This window comes from Bombina bombina, chromosome 1 (genome assembly GCF_027579735.1).
Source record: "Bombina bombina isolate aBomBom1 chromosome 1, aBomBom1.pri, whole genome shotgun sequence".
NCBI lineage: Eukaryota > Metazoa > Chordata > Amphibia > Anura > Bombinatoridae > Bombina > Bombina bombina.
This window is the reverse complement of record NC_069499.1, coordinates 922,265,500-922,289,838: the sequence shown is the minus strand read 5'-3', so window position 1 is coordinate 922,289,838 and position 24,339 is coordinate 922,265,500.

Genomic DNA, 24,339 nt, shown 5'->3' with positions numbered 1-24,339 from the left:
CTAAGATAGCTACAATACAGTATAATTAATAATTACATTGTAGCTATTTTAGGATTTATATTTATTTTACAGGTAACTTTGTATTTATTTTAACTAGGTACAATAGCTATTAAATAGTTAATAACTATTTAATAGCTACCTAGTTAAAATAATTACAAAATTAACTATAAAATAAATCCTAACCTAAGTTACAAAAACACCTAACACTACACTATCAATAAATTAATTAAATAAATTAACTACAATTATCTAATATAAAATACAATTAAATAAACTAAACTATATTACAAAAAAAACCAAACACTAAATTACAAAAAATAAAAAAATATTACAAGAAGTTTAATCTAATTATACTTAATCTAAGCCCCCTAATAAAATAAAAAAGCCCCCCAAAATAATAAAATTTCCCTATCCTAAACTAAATTACAAATAGCCCTTAAAAGGGCTTTTTGCGGGGCATTGCCCCAAAGTAATCAGCTCTTTTACCTGTAAAAAAAAAATACCCCCCAACATTACAACCCACCACCCACACACCCCTACTCTAAAACCCACCCGATCCCCCATAAATAAACCTAACACTACCCCATTAAAGATCACCCTACCTTGAGCCGTCTTCACCCAGCTGGGCCGAAGTCTTCATCCGATCTGGGCACAAGTGGTCCTCCAGCCGGGCAGAAGTCTTCATCCGATCGGGGCAGAAGAGGTCCTCCATCCAGCAGAAGTCTTCATCCAAGCGGCATCTTGTATCTTCATCCTTGCGGCGATGAGCGGCTCCATCTTGAAGACCTCCGGCGCGGAACATCCTCCTCGGCCGACGATTACCAGAAGAATGGCTGGTCCTTTAAATGACGTCATCCAAGATGGCGTCCCTCGAATTCCGATTGGCTGATAGGATTCTATCAGCCAATCGGAATTAAGGTAGGAAAAATCCGATTGGCTGATCCAATCAGCCAATCGGATTGAACTTCAATCTGATTGGCTGATTAAATCAACCAATTGGATTTTTCCTACCTTAATTCCGATTGGCTGATAGAATCCTATCAGCCGATCGGAATTCGAGGGACGCCATCTTGGATGACGTCATTTAAAGGACCAGCCATTCGTCGGGTAGTCGTCGGCCGAGGAGGATGTTCCGCGCCGGAAGTCTTCAAAATGGAGCCGCTCATTGCCGCAAGGATGAAGATAGAAGATGCCGCTTGGATGAAGACTTCTGCTGGTTGGAGGACCTCTTCTGCCCCGATCGGATGAAGACTTCTGCCCGGCTGGAGGACCACTTGTGCCTGGATCAGATGAAGACTTCGGCCCGGCTGGGTGAAGACGGCTCAAGGTAGGGTGATCTTCAATGGGGTAGTGTTAGGTTTATTTAAGGGGGGATCGGGTGGGTTTTAGAGTAGGGGTGTGTGGGTTGTAATGTTGGGGGGGTATTTTTTTTTTTACAGGTAAAAGAGCTGATTACTTTGGGGCAATGCCCCGCAAAAAGCCCTTTTAAGGGCCATTTGTAATTTAGTTTAGGGTAGGGAAATTTTATTATTTTGGGGGGCTTTTTTATTTTAATAGGGGGCTTAGATTAGGTATAATTAGATTAAACTTCTTGTAATATTTTTTAATTTTTTGTAATTTAGTGGGTTTATTTAATTGTATTTTATATTAGTTAAGTGTAGTTAATTTATTTAATTAATTTATTGATAGTGTAGTGTTAGATTTATTTGTAACTTAGGTTAGGATTTATTTTACAGGTAATTTTGTACTTATTTTAACTAGGTAGCTATTAAATAGTTATTAACTATTTAATAGCTATTGTACCTAGTTAAAATAAATACAAAGTTACCTGTAAAATAAATATAAATCCTAAAATAGCTACAATGTAATTATTAATTATATTGTAGCTATCTTAGGGTTTATTTGATAGGTAAGTATTTAGTTTTAAATAGGAATTATTTAGTTAAAAATATTAATATTATTTATATTTATTTAAATAATAATTAAGTTAGGGGGTGTTAGGGTTTGACTTAGGTTTAGGGGGTAATATAGTTAATATAGGTTGCGGCGGTGTAGGGGGGTCAGATTAGGTGTTAATACATTTAATGTAGGTGGTGGCAGTGTAGGGGGGTCAGATTAGGGGGTAATACATTTAATGTAGGTGGCGGCGGAGTCCGGGAGCGGCGGTTTAGGGATTAAACACTTTTTTTAGTGGCGGCGGGGTGCGGGAGCGGCGGTTTAGGGGTTAATACATATAATGTAGGTGGCGGTGGGCTCCTGGAGTGGCGGTTTAGTGGTTAATACTAGGATAGGTTTATTGCGGTGTGGGCTATGGCGGTTTAGGGGTTAATAATTAGGCTTATTGCGTTGTGGGGGGTTGTCGGTCTAGGGGTTAAAACATTTATTATTAGGAGTGAGAGGGGGGATTGTGGTTATAGGGGTATACGTGTCGGGCTATTTTTGGGAGGCGTGTTAGACAGTTACGGGAGGTTTTATACTTTAGTTAGTTTTTTAAGGCGCAGGCAGTTTCTAAAGTGCCGTAAGTCACTGGCGACTCCAGAAATTTGTAGTTACACTTATTTCTGGACATCGCTAGTTTGTCCGATTTACGGCACTTTAGGAACTGCCGGCGGGGTATATTGGATACCCCGATGTGCGAGGTGAAACTACGGGCGGCGTGGGTTCCCTCGCTTGCGCCAAAAACTATGCCGTATATCGGATCGGGCCCATAGTCTTCCCTTTATATAAATAATCCTCTGGCAATCTCACAAGATTCTGTAAATGACTGGTTTCCATTCAGAGTTGACTAAATTCCCAAAGAATAGAGAGTTCTAAGAGATTGCACGTACTTTTAAATTCACTTCAATTTTCAAATGTGCTTCGTTTTCTTAGTAAACCTTTTTGAAAAATAATACACACATATCCTACACTAGTGGGAGCTATTTGATAATTGGTGCCTGCCCACATTTGTCTTGTGTGATTGGCTAACTATTTGACTATGTGATTGGCTAACTGATGTGTTCAGGTAGCTGCCAGTAGTGCAATGCTGTTCATTTAGCAATGGATAACAAGAAAATGAAGCAAATTTTATAATAGATGTAAATTGGAAAGTTTTTTAAAATTGTATGTTCCTGTCCCTTTAAAGTGGAATATCTACTTTAATTATTTCATGTACCCCCAAATGCTATGTATATATACTGTATGTATTTCCAGGATAAGAACTTTCTGTTGGAGCGCCCATAAATATGATTTTTTTTTTCTAAAAATTTAAGTATTTAAAAAAGAGAAATGCAATCATTTAGTAAAGGCTTTTTAACAATATCTGAAAAATATAATACATAGTATATATTGTAATAATATTTACATATACAAACAGACATATATTAATAAAATAAATGTTCATGTAAATTACTAAATATATACTGTGCAAACATTTTAGGCAGGTGTGAAAAAATGCTGGAAAGTGAAAATGCTTTAAAAAATAGAGATGTTAATAATTTATTTTTATCAATTAAAATGCAAAGTTGGTGAACAGAAGAAAAATCTAAATCAAATCCATAGTCGGATTGACCACCCTTTGCCTTCAAAACAACATTCTAGGTAAACTTACTATTTTGTAGGCAAATAGTCAGGTTCCTGATTATATAATTATACCTAACATAAGGTAATAATCATCAATTTAATATGTCATTTGCAACACAATCATTAATGGAAGCAGAAACAGCTGCATAGAAGGAATAAAACAGGGTGAGGAACAGCCAAACTCTGCTAAGCTGAGGTTACTGAAGACAGTTTAAAGTCAAATGTCATATACCATGGCACAGCTGAGCACAGCAACAAGACACACAGTAGTTATACTGCATCAGCAAGGTCTCTCCCAGGCAGAAATTTTAAGGCAGGCAGGGGGTCTCCAGATGTGCTGTCCAAGCTCTTCTGCAGAAACGGCAATGTTGAGGACTGTAGACACAGTGGTTAGCCAGGAAACTTAGTGCAGCAGATGAAAGACACATCATGTTTACTTCCCTTACAAAAATTGGAAGATTGGGGCGTATCTGAAATGTGAGAATGGTGGCATCTTTCTGTGCTCCAGTGGAATCTCCTGCAATCTGCCGGTTAAGAGAGTCATTTTACAGCAAATTTACCATTAATAATAACCACATTACCCCTTCTGCCTGGGGTGTCTAGCATCACTCGTGTTTGGCTGTATTTTTGAAGCTGAAGCAAGAACTCAGACAGAGGAGGCTTAGTGCGGCGGTACATTATAGGCAGCACCACACCCCCTCAGGTAACTGAGGTACTTTGCAAAAGCTGGACAAGCCAATATACTTATCTGAACTTTCCTATTAGCATCGCTAGCCTCTTAAAGACATAAACTACCAACTACTCACGGTAACAGATACCATATCCCACAGCAAATTACAACCAAAATGGCCGCTACAGAAGATACCAGTCTCCAAGAGATCTTCAAAAATGAACATTGGCAGAGATTCATAGCACTCTGTTTACGCTTCATTGACAAAGCACCCCATAATTCATGGACAATACAATATCCAGCAAAGGACATGGAAGAAACCTCAGAACTAACCTCTATAGAAGAGATCCACCAACAAAAAGAGCAAGGAGAAGCCATCACCATCTCTACAATCAACATGCTGCATGATACAGTGGTGCTGGAGACACCGGATAACTCGCAATTCACAACACATGGGAGGAAAGATTCAACAGTGACTCTTGCCTTCAACAGCACGTCAATTGAACCTCTGCAACCATCAACATACTCTCTGCCGATTGCAACCTCTATGTCTATTGCGACCTCTATGTCACTGTCAGGAATTTACATGGTTCCTCCCACCTTGACTTATGCCTCTACCTGTTCCTTTAAATTCTGACTACGCCCTGTTCCTAGTGCTTAGTTATTTTTGACTGAGTGTACTGTGAAGTCGCATCCAGCTAAGCTCCTACTCAAAAGAATTAAACTGACTGATCCTTCCAGGATTTCTCATCATCCTTTAGCACATTGGGATACTGTCTGAATATACAACCTGACTTTCTGGCTACTTTGAGGAACAGAGTTATTGTTTTGGGACTGTACTGCTTACAACCAAATACTATCTACCTTAATCTGCAATCTGCAAACTTATCAACCCAGATGACAAACCTGCTCTGTCCGTTGACACCGCAATCACTCCTGGCATATCTTATGTAAACAGAAGTTATTTCCAGCAGGAGTTTCAGAGTCTTTGATATTTAAACTCCGTTCTGTTTCCAGCCTCAGCGTGTGACGTCATCTGTCACTCCAGGACTACCCTAAGAATAAACGCCCACTCTATCCGCTCACAGTAGCAAACCAGCATTACTGCCTACACAATTTCCAAGCCGGATTCACCGCAGTGTAACCACTTGTGACAACGTAGAGGTAAAAAGTCTAATTTACAAAAGTATCTTACTTGTCTTTGTTTCCGAATCTTTATCCACATACAGCCGCAATAAGAGACGTAACCTGTCACTCAAACTCCTCTCAAACTGAGTCTCGCACAAAACCCTCTGTTTAGCAGGGCACTAGTTACTTCTCAACTAAAGGATTACTCTCAGTAAGACTGTTATATAATCAGACTTTCATTAGTTGTTACCCCATTAATCCGCTGTTTACCTTCAGGTGGTCTCAGCATTCCAGAGATGCAAATTGTAATATAATATTTTTTTACAGTTTACTTCTCTGCTGCATCAAATCCACTTGCTGGAATAGCTACTAATTATATATATTATTAGCAAATTGGAAAGTGGTACAAATACTAATATTAGGTCTGCAGCTGAGATCTGTATATTAATCACAGTTACTGGAACAGCAAGATAAAGGAATATAACCCTAACAGTCACTATGTCTAAATAATGTTACCCTGTTTTACACTTACATTTTCGATTTTGTTGTTGTAAATGTTTGCGCTTTAAATGCCATAACACTAACCTAGGCGATAATACTATATGTTCAATTAAGTTAATGAGAATGCATTAGCTTTGATTGTTGTTTTTGCTAATTTTCATTAGACTAAGGCATAAAACTAAAGTTTTCTGAACAGTTGATAGTTGCACCCTAAAGGCAACTTTAAGACACACTCATATATTCCTGCTGGTCAGGCTGTGACATATAAGCATTTCTAACAATGAAGGGTAGCCTTGCCTATACAATGTAACTCAACTGAACCCTGCTCTATTCTTCTTAGTGTACCTTACTAGATATGCACCATCATATACTAATATATATGCCAACCACTATATTGGCTGCTAAATAATTAAAACCCTAACAGGGAGCAACTAGATCTAACTAAATTACCTAACAATAATCCATTCCAGTACAATTAGTCTGCAGCCCTCAACTACTGAAGAGACAGAGCTAATTCAAATGTACTATAGATAGCCTCTTTCTGACTTCATGGCTTGCGGCCGGAGCCGTTGAAAGGATGACAAGCTTAGACTCAAACATATAGTACTGAAAATGCCTGATCGTATCATTATGCAGATACTCTTAGTAGCTGAATTAAAACATAAGGCTAATCCTTCATAGTGAGTGTAGAAACTGAAATAGAGGACAAAGTTTATCCCTTAGGGTAACGACCTAGTTATCCATTATTATAAACTACTGCTTCTAATCTTCACATGTAATTTGGATGCCTAACCCTATCAAGTTTCCACACCTAATAAATAGAATACTCCATGCAGACAGCTAACATTAGATCGAGTACCCTATACATGAGCTCAAGCAGTGGCCTTTAGATGGCCTTCCAGCATAAGAAATAAAACAGGCTTATCTATTTAGTTATTGTCCTATAAAGCCATTTATCACATCCCTTTGGCAGCTTTTAGTATCAAGTGCTGGGAGGGTAAAAATCTATGCTTGATAGTCGAAATAACATCTATGCCCTCAGTGAATAGACTTAATAGAACAAGTGCTTTTCTCCTTAAGTATAGTTATATTTGTTACCATGTAGGCTTGTCCAGCCAATGCTTTTGCATCATCATTACTAATCTATTTACAGCTGTCAGGGTATCTGTAAATAACATTAAATAAACTACATATGTATCAAATAAATTTTGGAACTTCAGATCAGCAAATGTCTCCTCTGATATGACTTGTTTGGTCTGTAGCCATAACAGACTAACCCCCCTCTTCTTGGTTGCACAGGAAAGAATAAAAGATTTAGACCTTTGTATAGATAAGACCAATGGGCCACTTCAAAGTAAATATTAGCATTATAGAACCCTCAGATGTGTATGCCCATATATGGGTTTCCTGTCCAAAATGGATAATTGATTTACAGACCCCCTCACTGCTCAATACATCTAAGAGAGAGACAAAGGGAAAACATTTGGTTCAAATAGTGAAGATAGATAATTAAACAAGCCAGGATACATCATGGGATGTTGGAGACAAGATTCTCTACATAAGTCAGATAAGCAAACAAAAATTCTGAGAATATAGTAATTAGCACAGGCCTGTTAATTGCCCCTGAACCTCAGATACACATCTCTACTGGCTAGCAGAAACACATGTTTTGTATTGTAACTTTGAAATTCATTTTAAAGTACAACTTATGTGTAATTTTCAGTATTGTATAAAATGTATGTTTGTGGATCAAAGAAGCAGTGCCTAACAGTAACATATTAGATAAGTATTTGCTGAACTTAAAGGGACAGTTTACTCAAAAATGTTCTCCCCTTTAATTTGTTCCCAATGATCCACTTTACCTGCTGGAGTGTATTAAATTGTTTACAAGTATTTCCATTAATCTTTATTGTCATTTGAATTAGTTTATTTAGCCTGTGGTATCCCCACCCATCCTGAAAGTTTTTGGCCACGAGACCAAGCTGTATTAACACAGCCAGTAGAAGAAATTACACTCCCAGTGGGCTATAGAAGATATAAGGTAATAAAATGTTAATTTTCCATTGTTCTCTCCAAGTATTGGTGATTGTTTTATGGACAGATATAAGATAAAGAAGCAGGTATATTTACACAATGGCCTCTATTTATCAAAGTCTGGTGGACCTGATCTGACAGTGCGGATCAGGTCCGCCAGACCTCGCTGAATATGGAGAGCAATGCGCTCTCTGTATTCAGTATTGCACCAGCAGCTCACAAGAGCTGCTGGTGCAACGCCGCCCCCTGCAGAGTCGAGGCCAATGGGCCGCCAGCAGGGGGTGTCAATCAACCCGATCATACTCGATCGGGTTGAATTGCGGCGATGTCTGTCCGCCTGCTCAGAGCAGGAGGACAGGTTAGGAAGCAGCGGTCTTTAGACCGCTGCTTCATAACTGGTGTTTCTGGTGAGCCTGCAAGCTCGCCAGAAACACAGGGCCTCAAGCTCTATCCAGAGCTTGATAGATAGGCCCCAATGTGATAAAGTAATGAGATCTGATTATACCTACAAGCTCAACCCATTTTATTAGGTTGTGACTTCAAAACACAAAATCAGCTAATTCATATAGAGAAATAAACCTTAAAAAAACAAATATCCTACATTTTATACTCTGCAGCTGGTAAAAAAAAGTAATTGGAAACAAAACACATTAAGGGAAAAACAATGTTATAGTATACTGTCCCTTTAATAAGTAGCTGTATAGTAAATGTAAATAGAAAAGTCTGAGAGATTGTCTGTTTGGATAATATTAAATATGAAATTAATTGAGTATAAATTTATATAAGTTAACATTCTCTACACCCAGACTATATTAACAACATATATGTATATGCATTGATCTGAATACATACTATATTGGATAAATGTCTGCTGTATTGAATAATAGCTGCATTGATAGATGTATAAATGTTTGATTCATTTCAAAATAACAACATTTGTTTCTTTATTTTTCAGACAACATGTCCTATGAATATTGGTCATAAACATGAGTCCATGCACTCAAAAATGATTAGAAACATGAAATATACTGTATTCATATTAAGATACAATACAATGCCAGGATGTTGAATGCTATAATTCTGTGAAGAAAAATAATTAACAGTAAATTGCTTACTAGTATGATGCTAGAAATATACTCATATTTAGTCACTATAGATACATGATAAGTTATATTAAATGGGATATATATGTTGGCCAGATAAGTTTATTAATACAAGAAATTATAGTATATTGAATAAACATTATAAGTTGAGATATTAAGCTGTAGCAGTATTGATAGTGAGACTGCATTTCTGGTTATCTGCTGCCCCCTCGTGGATTAAAACTGGTATGACAGCCAAACAAGTTGACTGTTCAAAAACTTATGCCAAACCAAATATCCTATGAAATCTTCTGAACCAAGAGCGAATCAGGGACAAGGTCCGGAGGGCCTATCCAATTCTTGTGGGAATGATTAAAGAAAAGAAGGAGGGGCTATATATTTGATAAGCACCCACACACACAGTAAACAGGGGATACACAGACTCAAAGAAGCATTTTTGGAGAGGAAAATATATAGGCTTTGGGCCAAGTATATTCTCTGCCATTTTGGGAAGATTAACAATTTTGAGACCTGTACCTCTGCCCATAGTGGATAAATCCTTCTTAGATGACCCACAAGAAATTCTGGAAACTGAATAATCATTTGTTTATGTGGTAACGTATGGCAGTGACTATAATCTAATATTTTAAAGCAAATACATTCATTAATGCTACAGTAATTGAAGCTGGTAATTTTTTTAGTGCACTTTGTATTTTAAGCTTATATCCATAGTTCTGTGTAGTCTTAGCTAGTCACATTAATGCCAAATAATTTAATTTGCCAGATAAAGGTTTTTGGATTTCATATCTCTAAGTCAGGCTTATTATTGTAAGTAAATCTCTCTGGTGTGTTTTAAGTTATTTGCAGCTATATATATTTGTTAGAATTTGTCTTATTGTAGCTAAATAAGAGGTTATTTCAGGTCAGACATATTGTCATATACATTGGCTGTTTGCATTAATAATATATACAACCTCTGGTATTTTATTGTGGTATTTTAATGTGATTCATTGTGAGTAAAGTTCATTTTAAAGGTATATTTTTTATGACCTGTGGTATAGAATATTATAACAGCATAAGCGTGTATAATTTGATTCTTAAGCTAGTTTCTACTTAATATATTTCAATGTGTATATAAATGTTAACTAATCTAAATAATTTAAGAATAAATATTAATTTCAATTGTTTCGTATATACATTTTAATTGGGAATTATGTTAAATAATAATAATAAATAAATTGTATTATAACCCTGGTATATACTGACACAGCTATGGACTTAAGATGCTACTTTTTCTTTTGATTTCCTATATTTATCTTTAAAGTTAACCCCTAATTACATTACATTTCTGTACAAAAGGTCCAAGAGTGACCTACAAAGTTATAACAAGGGAAATAGAGAGGGAAAAAATTAAGTACACAACAGAATTGTGATATTGCTGTAATGAAAACTTGAGATTTATTCTGTATGATTATACATTTTCATGTCTAAAATTAAAAAAAAATTGGAAGATGTCCAGCAGTGCCATCAGCCTAAAATTGGAAGAAACCAGTTGGATCCATCTACTGTCTGGAAAAGTTTGGTCAGAAGTGGTCTTTATAGAAGACCTGCTGCCTTAAAGCCATACCTCCAACATGGAAACAAGGCCAAGCGACTCAACTATGCACAAAAACACAGGAACTAGGGTGGAAAAAAATGACAGCAGGTGCTCTGGACTGATGAGTCAAAATTTGAAATATATGGCTGTAACAGAATGCAGTTTGTTCAACGAAGTGCTGGAGAGAGACACAATAATTAATGTCTGCAGGCAACAATAAAGCATGGCGAGGTTTCTTGCAGGATTGGAGCTACATTTGTGCAAATGGAGTTGGGAATTTGGTCAGAATTAATGGTGTCCTTAATGCTAAGAAGTACAGGCAGATATGTATCCATCATGCAATATTATCAGGGAGGCATCTGATTGGCCCTAAATTTCTTCTGCAGCATGACAAAAACCCCAATTATATAGCCAAAGTAATTAAAAACTATCTTCAGTGTAAAATAGGAAGATGAAGTCCTGGAAGTGATGGTAAGGCCCTCACAGAACTCTGATCTCAACATCATCAAGACTGTCTGGATTGCATGAAGAGACAGAAGCAACTGAGGCTGCCTAAATCCACAGAACTGTGGTTAGTTTTCCGAGATGTTTGGAACAAACAAACTACCTGCTGAATTCCTTAAAAAAACTGAGTGCAAGTGACCTAGAAGAATTGATGCTGTTTTGCAAGCAAAGGGTAGTCACACCAAATAATAATTTGATTTAGATTTTTCTTCTGTTCACTCACTTTGCATTTAGTTAATTGATAAAAATAAACTATTAACATTCCTATTTTTGAAAGCATTCTTACGTTACATCATTTTTCACACCTGCCTAACACTTTTACACAAATGTCTGTATATACAGGTACAAATCACCAAGTCTGTCATTTAAAAATCCAGAATTATTCAGACTTTTTCATTCATATTTAAAAACATTTTTTTTTATTAAAAATTGACATTTTTACCCTCCAATCTTCTCCTGTCTGCATCTTTAGTTGTTTATTTTTTGTTGCCTAACAGGCAAACGCTACTCTATATATATATATATATATATATAATATATATATATATATATATTTATTTTTTTTTTTTTTGAATAAAAGATTTTTATTAAGGTATTTAGCAAAACAATATTCACACATAAACAAGAAAACAAGTTATTTCAAGATGAACATAGCTGATAGCAGTAGTCAATCATGATAGACATTCTGAAAGCAGGAATATCCTACCTTATGACTAGCATACCTTGGGTATAAACATTGCAAGATTTACATTGATACCTTATAAGTTTTTTTTATTTTTTATGAGATGATACTGTAGTACCTTTTTATCGGGGTATTCTGTCTATTAGTATGATATTTCAAGCTGACATATGCAGAATAATTAACTTAAATGAGAGATACATTTCTCCCCATAAAGTGTATAATACTGATTGAAATATAGTAATAATGGAGTAGATATAACTATTGTCAGCATCCTGAAAAGCTTATAAACCTTATATAGTGATAAACAAAGTATGGTATATATAAAATATCTATTATAATGGACTAGATATAAAGTATATATAGCTGATTAAAACCGCAGAAATATTCACCAAAATGGGTGAATGGAGACTAATCTTAGTCAAGTGGGGGGGTGAAAGTACATAGGGCGAATTAAAACCGCAGAAATATTTACCAAAATGGGTGAATAGCAAGAGCCGCTCAAAGTGGAGTGGGGGAGGGAATGGGGAGTGGAGCCATGCAGGATAACAGAATAGTTAGTGGAGGTCATATTATTAGTTACAAAGGTGGGCTTCAAAGGAAGGACCTGCTGTTTATATGACTAATAGGCAGAGACGTAGCTTGATCAGAATATAATAATTAACAAAATAAGGTGTTTCTAGTACGTATGATATACCAAGAGAGCCCTGGATATAACGGTGTTATAGCATCAATTAAATAGTGTGTAATGCTCCATATATTATATAGCGACTGAGTTATGTCACTGTTAACACTATCTAGTATTGAGCTACATAAATTAGACGATAATACTCTGAGGTCCCAGCCGCTGACCCAGTAGTATATCATAATAAATGTCGGGCATATAAATTATAAAAGAATTAGCTGCAACAGTGAGTGTGATCATGCACATATGCAGGTATAAATGTACACACATATAAAGATAGCCACCTAGACACATACGCATACACATCTATAGCTACATATACACACATATTTGGTTGCAATATATATACATAATTATGTAAGCTAGGTCCCTGGAGGAGTAGTGAGAAGATTTATGTGAATAAAACAAGTCAACTTACGCAAAAGCTCACCATTCAATGGAATTAATATTTTTGGGGTAGATAGTATGGGTAATTCTAGGGCTAGTTAAATAGATGAACACAGTATGGCTGCTGTATTTTGAGAGGTCTAGGGAACCAGTTAATTAACCATACATAAAATAACCCAAGTAGCCAAACCTAACAGACCTTATAAATGTATGTATCAGGGTGATCAGATAAGCTGCGTACTGGGCTTGGGGTGAAGTGGACCTAGGATTCATGTAACAGTTTTGGAAGGTGAAGGGGCATTGTAAAGTAAAACATATCTATTCAGAAGCTCATATGAGTGTCAAGACCATCATAAATGATATACCTAAGGAACATACTTCACAACTCCATTTTCTGAATGGATATGAGCTAGAGTCCAGTAATCCATCTGAGTATATAGAGGTGCACATGAAAATGTACATTTACATTCCGGGCAATATAAAATAATGAAAACTAAGGTTGTTGTGATTGTCACTTACCTGCCTTAAATAACATTAACAAAAGTGGGAAACTTAGAGGAAAAGATATGTAACTCTGTTATAAATTACTAACAAGGTGTTGCCAGAGCTATAAGGTATGAAAAACGTGAAAGAGCACTAAGGGGGGACTGTAGCCCTTAAATAAAAAAGACAGGCAATTTATCTTGTTGTTAATATACGAAAAGTAGTAAGCCCCTCTCTCAGGGATAGCGCACATGGGAATCATCCAATTTAACAACCTAAGATCTCTAGAACACCTAGTAAAATTATATAGAGCAATATTTAAAGGTATGTAGTTCAAACAAGTTCTAACATATAGAGATCAAGTAAGGTAAAGGTTCCAAACTAAAGTTCAACTGACGGAAATGCTGGCATAAACACATAGTCACAATGGTCCCGGATAAAAAGCAAAATGTCAAACTGTGGTATCAGTCCAACATAATAAATAGATTCAGCCAATCCCATATCTGATCTTATGCCGTCCTCTGGAGCCCATAGCCCATAAGTTGTTGTAGGAAGGTCTGATCTTTCGATCCATCACATAAAATATGCTCCTTACCAGGCACATGAAGGAAATCACAAGTCTTTCGCCTATCATTAGCGGTATTACCCAGTCCATGAATGAAGGGAGGGCCTCTGGTGCACGAACACGAAGATCAACCGCAACCTCCTGACGAGATACCAGGGGAAAACTTGTATTTGTAGGCACTCCAGGGTAGTGTCTGATAGTCGGACATTGCGATAATAGGGTCTGCACAGCAAGAAGCGGCTCCATACAGCGCCCTAGTACATGCTCCGCACTTGTAGATTCTATTATGAGGCTGTCGGGCGAAAGTGAGCCGACTAGGGCAGGTGCTATGTCAGAGACCAGATTGCTTGTGGAGGAGTGCATAGGCTTCCCCAGCGTCACTGAATGAGGCGTTAAGGATGGTAGAGTACTAGGCATGCCCGGTCGGTCCGGAGATATGAGGCAGTCATCATGCTCAGGAGTAATGAGTCGTTCATCTTTATACGGGATAGGGCCATTCCTTATTATCTCAGTAATGGCCTTAAACTGACTGTCCATCTTTTGTCCCAAAATGGCAAGTAAATCGCATGCGGTCTTAAGGTGCAGCTCCATCTTATATCAGTAGTTGGATGGCCCGCTTACCGCGGGAAGTCAGTGAGGGTTAAAGTTAATGTAGGGAGGCCGCAATCTTGTCACACTAATAGTTCAGTCTGGGGCTCCAAATGGCGCAATCGGTCTAAGAGTACCATCGATAGATACAGGAGCATTTCCCAGATTGCAATCCACTTGCTATGTTCATGTGTCCCCGGTAGTTTCGTCAGTTTCAGATCTCTTGAGGTGCGCAGAGTGCCGCTTTGCAATAGCTAGGCCTCAAAGTCCGTGATTCTTCTGGTCTGCAGAACGGCTTTGTATCTTGTGATCGCTTTCAATAAAGCACTCCCATCACCTCACTCTATCTTCCCACTGATATTCATTAGCTTTTGTGGCTGATGTAGTGGAGTATTGCCACCTTTTAATCACAATACTGCCCGGAGCTCCGGTCCCACACAATTATCCTGGTGCACAGTTAGGCTCCACCCCCCTACATATATTTTTTAAAACAACTATTACCTTTCTGTTAACATTACTGTACTTTCTGAGGGTACTATGTAAACTCAAGTATTACAAACTATTCCAAAAGCCAAACCTTTTCCGGTCCCAAGCATTTTGGATATATGGTTTAAGGGTTTTGTACACACACACACACACAGCTTTCCTAGGACATGCAAAGATCTTTTGATCATCTAGATACATAAACACGGCAAGGTGGGCTTTGAAATCCAGAATCATTTGACATGTATAAATGCCCAGATTGTTCTTAGCTGGTTAAACTATTTGTGAAGCATATATAGGGGCCGATTTATCATTTATCAGGCATACATGATCCGCTGTCTGCATTTATCATTGCACAAGCATTTCATGTGAAATGCTTGTGCAATACTGCCCCCTGCACATACACGGCCAATTGGCTGCTATCAGGGGGTGTCAATCATCCCGGTCGTATCCGATCGGGATGATTGCTGTCCGCCACCTCTGAGTTAAGGAGCAGAGGTCTTAAGATTGCTGCTTCTTAACTTATGTTTCAGGGGAACTTGAAACTACAGGGATAGATTGCAGCATCTGCTGCTTGATAAATCTACCCCATGGAATGCAATTGTAAACAACAATTTACTTTGATTAATACAATTTATTTGTTCTCTTGGTATACTTTGTGAAAAACATACCCGTAATGCACTACTGGGAGCTAGCTGCTGATTGGTGGCTGCACATATAGGCCTTTTGTCTTGTCTTTGTCTTACCTAGCTCCCAGTAGTGCATTGCTGCACCTTCAACAAAGGATAACAAGAGAAATAAGAAAAAAAATAATTGGAAATTGGAAAGTTGTTTAAAACTATATGCTCTCTCTGAATCATGAAATAAAAAGTTGAGGTGCCATTTCCCTTTAAAAGGAAAAGTGTCTGACTCTTTAAACTACTAATTTAAGTTTAAGATGCTCTATTTTATGCTGATCTAAGTTTAATATCAACAATGAAACTATAGATAAAAAATGGATTATAGATGTATATCCTTAATTTTATACCTTTGGTGCATGTTTTAACATTGTTTGTGACAAGATGAACTAACAAGTTTTGGAGATCTTTCCTCTTAGTAGTAAAATTCAACATAAGAAGATTTGATTTTTAATGAGAAAATAATAACAACAACAATAAATTATCCGTGATCTCTCTCAGAATGAATGGAATATTCTACAATATTATAAACAGAGAGGACTTTCCTGTGTCTTGAACGTTTTCTGGGTTTAGCAAATCACCTATAATCTTAGAGAGCACCAATTTGATTTTCAACTTCCCTTTTTAACAATTCAGCACCATGGATAGAGCATCTGTGGTAAGCGTCAAAACCAAGAATCCCGGAAAGGGTTAAAAATAAAACAACTTCTAATTATAAGACTCGGACAGACTAGCTGCTTCCTGACATTTATAGTTCATTTCTTGCAGATTAACTGAACAATTTGTTTTTCCAGTGTTACAGAATCTCCATCACAAAATCACTTTATAGAGGAAACAGCTCGTCGTTCTTGTGTTACACTTAAATTAGAATGTTTATACTTAGTAACATTAATGGCAGGGCATAAAAGATAGGAAACTTGAGCAGAGAGGTCAATAGGTAGGTGCTTTAGAAAATCAGTACACAATCTATAAAAAATAAATAAATAAGAAAGAAGAATGAAGAATATAGACATGTGGACATTTGTGAACAGAATACGAGAAAGGAACTGTGGTGTTATGCCATTATACATTAAGCTATTACATATATTGATATATACATTTACCATATATACATAGGCATGTTCAGGGTGTGCCGGGGGTGCCTGAGCACACCCTAATTCCCCCTGTGCACACAAGGGCTGGAGGAGGACTGTAGCATTTCAAATGGCTGGTAGGAAAGTCAAAGATCTCCCCTGACTGGCCCTATACACATCACACAGGCAGCAGCCAATCAGTGAAGGAAGCAGGGCATATGACACTTTGTCATATTCCTACCCTCTCCTTAAAGTGCATCGCTACTGTGAACTGGGATTAGCAATAAGGTTAGAGTGCGGAGGGGGCTGGTCTGGGAGACATAAGCGTATGGACATGAAAGGAGATGTAAAAAGCGGCATGGGAGGGGGAAGAGAGCAGTAGTATGGGCATGGGAGGGGGAAGAGAGGAAGGTTATTGTCATGGGAGGGGGTGAGTGTGTATGTGTATATATGTTTTTATAATCAGCGTGTGTGAGTGTGTAAGTTTATATGTGAGTGTGTATATGAGTGTGCGTGTGTACACTCATGGTAAATATTCATTATCATATTTTATTTATATATATGTATATATATATATATATATATATATATATATATACAGTATATATATATATTTATATTTAGTTAGTGCAGAATTACAGTGGGTGCAAACCCTAATGCAGTATGCTGCACACACCTATGATTATATATATATCTATACACACACACATTTATTAGACATATGCATTTGGCATTCATTTTTATAAACAAATGCCAAATATGGCCGTTGGTAGTGGCTCTTTTTTGAGCCAAATGTATATGTATAATAGCCCAACACACACCGTTCTGTGCATATCCAGCTCTTCATGGCATGCACTATTAAACAAATAAATCTAAATACCCGTGGATATATATACAGATACTCGTCGACTTACGACCTATGCGACTTACGGCCATCCGTACTTACGACTATCGGTCGCACTGAAGAGGCGATACGTGCGCAAAGGCGGTACTTGCAACCATCGGTCGCAAAGGCGGTACTTACGACCATCGGTCGCAAAGGCGGTACTTACGTCCATCGGTCGCGCTGAGGGTGATGCTTATTTGCGTATGTGCGTAAAGGGGCAAGGCAGTGCTTGTGTGCGCAAAGGCGGTACTTACGTCCATCGGTCGCACTGAGGGTGATGCTTATTTGCGTATGTGCGTAAAGGGGCAAGGCAGTGCTTGTGTGCGCAAAGGCGGTACTTACGACCATCGGTCGCAAAGGGCGGTACTTACGACCATCGCAAGACAGTGCTTTTGTGCGCAAAGGCGTGCTTGTGTGTGATGGAAAGTGACTGTAAGCAGCAGCCTTTGTATGGGTCTGACCATGTCGCAGTCCAAAAGGCCGGTACCGTGTAGTGGCAAAGAGGCTACAAAGAAGAGGAAAGCTCTTGATTTGGAGTTAAAAATGAAAGTAATAAAGCAGTATGACGAAGGTAAAAAAGTGAATGCGATTGCCCTTGATATGAAACTGTCGCATTCCACAGTTTCCACAATCATAAGGACAAGGAACGCATACGTGAAGCTGTAAAAGGTTCCGCACCAATGAAATCAACAATAATAACAAAACAACGTCAAGGGGCCCATTCATGAAATGGAGAAATTATTACTGTTGTGGATAGAAGATCAAATACAAAACGTACACCCATAAGCCTGTCTAACAAATCAGATGAAGGCTAAAAGTTTGTTGAGACTTTAAAGGAGAAAGCTGGTGAGGATTACAAAGAGAATTTCCAGGCAAGCACTGGATGGTTTAAAAACGTTTTAGAAGAAGATTCAGTCTGCATAATGTGCGGGTTTCAGGAGAAGCAGCAAGTGCAGATTCAGAAGCCGCTGCAAAGTTCATTGACAGCTTTGGATGAATTAATCCAAGAGAGGAGGGTATTTAACCTGAACAAATATTCACCGTTGATGAAACGGGTCTGTTCTGGAAACGGATGCCTGAGCGCACATACATTCACCAAGAATCAAAAACCATGCCAGGATTTAAAGCATTCAAGGATCGGGTAAGCTTGTTACTTGGAGGAAACGTTGTTGGTTTTAAGCTTAAGCCATTTCATATCTATCGCTCAGAAAACCCACGTGCATTTAAAAACATTAATAAGCACACGCTGCCTGTGTATTACCGGTCAAATGCTAAAATCGTGATGACTCAGGCATTGTTCACAGACTGGTTTGTTAACTGTTTCATTCCCCAAGTTCGTGAATATTGCCTTAGGGAAAGTAATCCAGTTCAAAATTTTAATGATTTTAGACAACGCAACCTGGACATCCACCACACCTGGGTGACCTTAATCCTGATGTAAAGTGGTTTATATGCCACCTAACACAACACCAACTCATTCAACCTATGAGGAGGAGGATGTAACAGAAAAGTGCATGATGGAATTTGGAAGAAGTGCCTAAAACGATATGTGACCAGATTTGAGAGATTTGAAACAGAGGAAGAGCTCGATGAAATTCGAGAAAACATTGTAAGACTTGCAAACAATCTTGAATTGGAATTGAAGTGGAAGATGTAGAAGAGCTGTTAGATTATGAGTTCAAAAGAACTTTCAAATGAAGATCTAATAGAACTGGAAGCAGAGAGAGTTGCAGAGGAAAATAGAGAGAGGAAGAAGACAAAGAAGAAGAAGAGCCAGAGAAGAATTCACTGCAGAAGGGGTTTGGCTGAAGGCTTTACATTGCTAAATAAAGCTGTCTCCTGTTTTGAAAACATGGACCAGAATGTTGAAAGATTTAACAAGGTTGACCGTCAAAATTCAGGGAAGCTGTGCGTGGCTAACGTGAGAAATCTATGAGGAGAAAAAGAAACAAACGCGTCAAACAAAGCTCAGCATGTTTTTTGAAAAGAACACTGCATCTGAACCCCTCCAGCCTCAACTCACCAAGATGATAATACTGTAACTCTGATGACATAACTGTAAAAGGTACAGTAAAAGAAAAATTTAAGTTCAGTTACTTTCTTAAAAGTTTTAAAGTAAAATAAAGTGTTAAAGTTCCTGCAAACTACTGTACAGGTACAGTAAATGTTATGTTATTATTTGCATAGTACTACAGGTAGAGTACAAAAAAAAATGTTATTTTATTACAGTACAGTATAGGTACAGTACAGTAAATGTCAGTACAGTAATAGTATTTGCACAGTAAATGTTATGTTATTATTTGCACAGTACAGGTACAGTACAGGTAAAGGTTATTTTATTATTCATACTGTGATGATTACTGTATTAGTAAAGGAATTTAATTTAAAACAACTCTGGTGTTATTGTTATTATTAATCATGAAATGTCAGCCCAACACATCACACAATAGACCATATTATTTACATGCCATATATTTTGTCCGACTTACGTCCAAATCGTCTTACGACCGGAAGGTCAGAACGTAACGCTATGTTTTTCTCCCCTTTAACTTTTCCTCTTCAATTACTCTCTGCCCCATTTTACCCTCTGAGAAGTAACAGTCTAAGCATTAATCGGGTCCCTATAGCCCTAGAGAAATAACAAAATAACATATCCTTGTCCATTCAAGGATATATAATATCCCTTTACATTTTATTTGTAGACATTCACTCACTAACTTTCACTCGCCACTGTAAAATTTCCACTCGCCAATGGCAAGTATATATATACAGTATATATATAAAAATCTGTCTCTGTAAACTAGAAATTTGAAATGTTATTGCAGGTTGTTATATCTGCTGCATAGCATTAAAGTATTAAATGAGAGAGAGAGAGTGGGAGAGAGAGAGGAAGAGTGAGAGAGTTAAGCAAGGCAGTTCTTCCTGCATATTCAGCCATTTGAATGGGCATAGTTTTAAGAAAGGCAGAGTGTCGTCAATGAACAACATTTTTATTTGAAATACAAATATTAACCTAAAAGAACAGTTTCCTATAGATTTAATAACTCTACAACTGGAATGTTAGGCATGATCTAAGTGTTTATATTAAAGTCTATGGCACCTTTTAAAGCTTCAGAATATCCTTAAAAGAACCTCTTATCTGAAAAGGGTAATCCCCTCTTCTATATAAGTGATATTACGGCACCGATTTATCAAGGGCCGAATGGCTCCTGATGCCCTGTTTCCGCGCAAGCCTTCAGACTCCCAGGAAACAGGCAGTTATGAAACAGTAATCTTAAGACCGCTGCTGCTTAACTGGTCCGCTGCCTCTGATCCTATATGATGGAGTTGATTGACACCCCCCTGGTTGTGGCTGATTGGCCGCAAATCTGCAGTGGGCAGCATTGCACAAGCAGTTCTTGTGCAATGTTAATGCCGATCAGAATATGCTGTCGGCATTCAGCGATGTCTGGCGGACATGATATGATACATTGTATCATGTCCGCCAGACTTTGATAAATCGGCCCATATGTGGTCTATTGTATTCGATCTTTAAGAGATAGCATATCCCATACATTAAAGGGACATTAACACTTTGAGATGGTAATATAAAAATGATAAATTGATATATAAACACAACTCTGCAAAATACTTTCATTGTTTATTTTGTCCTCTTGCCTGTAATTCCATTCTGAAATAGTGAGCTTTTCAGTTCCTGTTAGAAATGGAAGTGCAGAACACTGTTAAATCCAGCACAACCATTGGCTGCACACTCTAATGACCTATTTATAACTGTCCCTAATTGGCCACAGCAGAGAAGGTAACCACAAAGTTACAAGATGGCAGCTCCAGTGTTTTATAGACACTAAAAACTTTACACTTATTTTGTCACTTTTTAAACAACTAATGAAACTTTAAAAAAATACATCTACATATTACTCATGGACTAATATTTTCTTTGAATGCATCATTCTATCTAGCATGTATTTAGTGTTTAATGTCCCTTAAGGACTAGATTACAAGCGGCACGCTACCTGCAGCCGAGCGAGCGATAATCGAGTTTTTGCATGCTTCAGAAATAGGATGTGCATTACAAGTTGAACTCGAGAGCTCAATCACATTTTACGCTCATCAGGTGTAGCGCGACTGAAACCCTTGCGTAGAATGGTATTGCATTTTTTTAAAAAAAAAAAAAGACATTCAAAATTACAGTTACATTCATATAATACACTATCTGATAAAAATTATTCAAATAAATATTTTAAAAAAAGTTATAAAGGGTAAAAATGTATATGGTATATGACAAGGTGTCCACGATATTTGGTTTGCTTCGCATCAGGTTTCGCTCTTGTGCAAACTTTTTACTTTCAACTTGTAATACGCACAAAAAAAGCTTACTTCTAGCGACGTTTACGGCTCAAGCAAAAGTGGCTAGATAGCGCGCCACTTGTAATCTGGCCCTTAATAAACTATAATACCCATAAACCCAGACAAAAAAAATCACTTTGGACAAAAAAATATTTTCATTCGTATTTTCTCATGTGGTTGTTCTGAATTAGCTTGTAAAAAAATATATATATCGGAAGTCTTTAAGGACAGACATGATGAGAGCTGGACAGCAATTTAAACTTTAATAAAGTTAAATAACTAGTATTACTGCTTACAAGCCAGCAGCACAAAAAATGTTTTTCATATGTTTTTATTAAGTGCAAGGATTAACCAAGAACAAAAATAAGGTTTGTATATGGAGATCGAATCAATAAACTGATAAGGGCATTCTAAATAGTTTCTGAATTGCGCAAAATTTTAACCATTAAAGCCGGTTTCAGCCTAAATAGTGTAAATATGACCTTTCTCACTTATTTTTTAGAAGCAATGAATAACATAAATGTAGGCTTTTTATATATTAATTATCCTCTCAGTTAACACACTTTGTTGCACTTCCTTTCACTATGATTGTTTATTTTTACAGCAAAGTCAAGAAATTGAGAACAGTAAACAAGTACTAAGAGCAATGTATTGACTTTGAATAGAAAAGTTGCTATTTTTTTCATAAGATTTTTTTCCCTCCATCAAAGTTTATTTTTTTTGTAGTATTCAGTTTACTGAACATTTTCTAGAATTGCCACCCAACCAGTATTTTCAATAAGCATGGCTGACATTTTATGGTGCACATCAATGTAGATAATACATCATACATGTTGAAATGAATGTCCTATTATGGTGACACTTCTAATATAAAATAAGAGTTGTTTCTTTGTGATGCATGTGAGTCATCATTCCTACCTTTGTTAGTCCACACACAGGAATATTCACCTCCTGCACAAATATAGTGGCACGTTTTCTGAAAAGCAACATGGGGCAATCATTTGGAAACCCACCATATGCCACATATCTGTAAAGGCAAATCCAAACACTTTTCTTACAATATGAGCCCTGTTTTTCAAGGGGCCCACAGAAGAGCCAGACAGAAATCACAAGGATCCTGGGACCGACTAGACCACCCTGTAATATCACTGTTACTGCTTAAGCAGATCCCACCCTCCCTAGAGCTGTGGGCCCAGTCTCAATTGTTACCGCTGAGACACCTGTAGTTAAACCCCTACTCACTAACATGGCCAAGATGTTTTTTTGTAAGGAAAGTGGCAATTTATATTGTTTGGGCCATGTAGATATGCTCAAATGCCATATGGTTCAATAAAGTAAATGTAAATTCAAACTTGCAGTTTACTGTGAAAATTCCCAAGCTCCTACTATTGATTCTCAGCTATTTCCTGAGCTCGTTTGCTGCCAGACACGATGGCAGTTTCACAGCTAGTATTTCATTCCAAAAAGGAAAAATCATCTGGACTTTATTTATTGGGAGGCTGGCAGATAATACCCACACATAGACTGGCTGAGAGGGGGACGTACATCTCAATTTCTGAAATCTCAGTTGCAACTTCTAAAGAGTTCAAACCTACAGCAGCTCAGCCAGACAACTGCTTGGACCTTTTTTTTCATCTGCGCTCCCTAGTGAACAAAAGCGCAGATGTCCACCATAGTAACCTCAGTCACTTGCACAGTCGCTCTCTTTAATTGTTCTCTTTCTGAAAAGAGGTTCCTTGGGATAGCAGAGCAGCGGATTAGAACTTGCTGCTCTGCTACTGTAACGGATTAGAAATGGTCACATACATTAAAACAGTGCGGTTATTCTTTAAACAGGGTCAGGATACGTCAGGTGAAAGAAACAGCGTTATAGTGGAGATGAAGACGCCAACCCCATATTATAGAACAGTGATGATCTAAACCAATATTATACCAATGATACTGTATGCAGACTGACTTTGTTTTCGATTTATCAGTTCTCACCTATACTGCCGATATTCTTTTTTTGAATATGAGCTACATTAATCCTTGAATGGTCTTCTATAGAAAATGACACCAGATGTGAAATAGTATCTCTGTATTGTCTCATTCAAGATATTCACATTACCTTAGCCTTGAGGTGTCTTGAGTGGTAAAAATGAATAAAAGGCTTCTCATCAGGTTACATTAATCTGAGTAGTGTTAGACATAAAAAAATAGCCACTTAAATTGTGCTATCAACTTATGTTATAGGATTAGCTATACATTAATATATAAACCTTCTAGATGTTTTCATTTATAGTGATATTTTAAAGGACATTTGACTCAAATTTATTTCCTTATAGAATGCTTAACATTAAAAAAAAACTGATGATGCTACTTTGAAAAAGGCAAAAATGGGGTTTTAACAGGTCACAGATGTTGAATTTA